Raw genomic sequence first — 2879 nt, 5'->3', positions numbered from 1 at the left:
TAAAATTAAAAAATTAGGCTGGGCTCAGTGGCTCACACATGTAATCCCAGCACTTTGGGGCAGATGGATCCTAGCCGAGGCAGATGGATCACCTGAGTCAATGAGTTCGAGACCAGCCTGGGCAACATGGCAAAAACCTCATCTCTACTAAATATACAAAAATTAGTTGGGTGTGGTGGCACACACTTGTAGTCTCAGCTCCTGGGAGGCTGAGGTAGGAGGATCACTAGATCCTGGGAGATGGAGGTTGCAGTACGCTGAGATAACGCCACTGCACTCCAGCCTGTGTGACAGAGCAAGAGCCTGTCTCAATTAAAAAAAAAAAAAAAATGGTCAGGCATGGTGGTGCATGCCTGTAATCCTTGCTACTCGGGAGGCTGAGGTGGGAGTATCACTTGAGCCCAGGAGATCAAGGCTGCAGTGAGCTGTGATCACACTACTGCACTCCAACCTGGGTGACAGAGTGAGACCCTGTCTCTAAAATAAATGATTAAAAAGTGACAGCCTCAACTGGAGAGGGAAGAGAGTTCAGCTTCCTGAGAACAGATTTAAAAGGCTCTGGGCCCTGGTGGGTGTCTTAGGCTTGGGGGCAATAGGGCCCAGGGCTGACTCTGAGCTCCTTCCCACAGCTCCAGGTGACACTGGGCTCCCTGAGTTACACAGGAACCCGGCTGTGGTGGTGGTCGTGTGTTTGCTGGTGTCTCTTTTGCTCATCGGGTCTGTGGTCATGGCTGTGAGGTTCTGTCACCGGGATGAGTCCACGTTTGAGAAACTGGATGAGGTGTCCATGGTAAGGTAGGGGCTTGGCTGGGGGCTCAGCCCTGGGGCCAAGGCAGGGTTGGGGGAGCCACCCTCCCAAGCAGGACCAGCCTGGGCTGCAGAGCCCATTGGTGTCTGAATGCCTCCCTGTGTGTTCCTTCCTCAGGGATCCATGAATGACAGATTGTCCTTTGCCCACCACCTCCAGGAGTGAGCCCTGAGGAACCAACAGAGATGTGGGCGTGGATGGGGCTGGGGTGCCTGGGGAGGAGCAGAACCTGAGGAAATAAACCCCCTACCATTCATCCAAGGCCTCCTGAGTTATGGATTCGTGTGACAAACATTAGCTGAGCACCTACTATGTGCTGGGCTCTGTGCTGGAGTCACAGTGGGGACCATGTCTTTACTCTCAGGGGAGCCACAGACTCAAGGCGGGGACAGATAAGAATCAGGAGATCACTTGGCTGGGCGTGGTGGTTCACACCTGTATCCCAGCACTTTGGGAGGCTGAGGCGGGCAGATGTCCTGACCTCAGGAGTTTGAGACCAGCCAGGCTAACATGGCGAAACTCTGTCTCTACTAAAAATACAAAAATTAGCTGAGCATGGTGGCAGGTGCCTGTAATCTCAGCTACTCAGGAGGCTGAGGCAGAGAATCGCTTCAACCCAGGAGGCAGAGGTTGCAGTGAGCCGAGATCACCCCACTGTACTCTAGCCTGGGCAACAGAGCAAGACTCCATCTAAAAAAATAAAAATAAAAAGAATCAGGAGATCACATGAGATCTTTGCAGGTGGCACGGAAGGCCATGGAACCACAGATTGAGACTGTGGCCAAACCACAAGGGCTGCAGTGGCCAAACCACAAGAGTTGTGGTGTCCAGGTTTGCTGAGAAGGTAGGGAGGCCTCTTTGAGGATGTAACTTTTTTTTTTCTTTGAGATAGGATCTTGCTCTGTTGCCCAGGCTGGAGTGCAATGGTGCAATCTCGGCTCACTGCAGCGTCAACCTCCCAGGCTCAAGTGATCCTCCTGCCTCAACCTCCTGAGTAGCTGGGACTACAGGGGGACAGTATGCCTGGCTAATTAAAAAAAAAAAAAAAAATTGGGGGCCGGGCGTGGTGGCTTATGCCTGTAATCCTAGTACTTTGGAAGGCCAAGGTAGGTGGATCATTTGAGGTCAGGAGTTCAAGACCAGCCTGGCCAACATGGTGAAACCCCATCTTTACTAAAAATACAAAAATTGGCTGGTGTGGTGGTGGGCGCCTGTAATCCCAGCTACTAGGGAGGATGAGGCAGAATTGCTTGAGCCTGGGAGGCAGAGGTTGCGGTGAGCCGAGATTGCACCACTGAACTCCAGTCGAGGCGACAGCGTGAGACTCTGTCTCAAAACAAACAAAACTTGGGGGCTGGGCACGGTGGCTTACCACTGTAATCTCAGTACTTTGAGAAGCTGAGGTGGGCGAATTGCTTGACCTTGGTAGTTTGAGACCAGATGGGGCAACGTGGCAGAACCTCATCTCTTTCTCTTTTTTCTTTTTTTTTTTTTTTTTTTTTTAGAGATGGGGTCTTGCTCTGTTGCCCAGGCTGGAGTTCAGTGGCATGATCATGGCTTACTGCAGCCTTGAACTCCCGAACTCAAGCGATCCTCCTACCTCAACCTCCTGAGTAGCTGGGACTAGGCATGTACTACCATGCCTGGCTAATTTTTGTTTTATTTTTTTGTAGAGACAGGGTCTCGTTATGTCTCCCAGGCAGGAGTGCAGTGGTGCAATCATGGTGCACTACAGCCTTGAATTCCTGGGGTCAGGAGATCCTCCCGCCTCAGCCTCCCCAGTAGCTGGGAGCACCTGGCTTGTGTACACCCACTACGAACCTCACTGATGAACTGTCAGAGGCACGAACTCCACATGATTTCCATTTTACAGAAAAGAAAACTGAGTCCCAGAAAATGTAAAGGAGCTGCCCAGCGCTGCCTGGGATGCAGTCACTGCCCATATCCAAGGGGCTTCTAGAGCTCCGAGCCAAGAGGAATGCTGATATGCACTTGAACCCGGGCTGTGGGACTTCAGACAAGGAGCATGAATTTGAGGGGGAGCCTCAGTTTCCCACTGATTGCTCACATG

The sequence above is a fragment of the Colobus angolensis genome, unplaced genomic scaffold (assembly GCF_000951035.1).
Source record: "Colobus angolensis palliatus isolate OR3802 unplaced genomic scaffold, Cang.pa_1.0 Scaffold66, whole genome shotgun sequence".
NCBI classification, from domain to species: domain Eukaryota; kingdom Metazoa; phylum Chordata; class Mammalia; order Primates; family Cercopithecidae; genus Colobus; species Colobus angolensis.
This window is presented reverse-complemented; position numbering follows the sequence as displayed.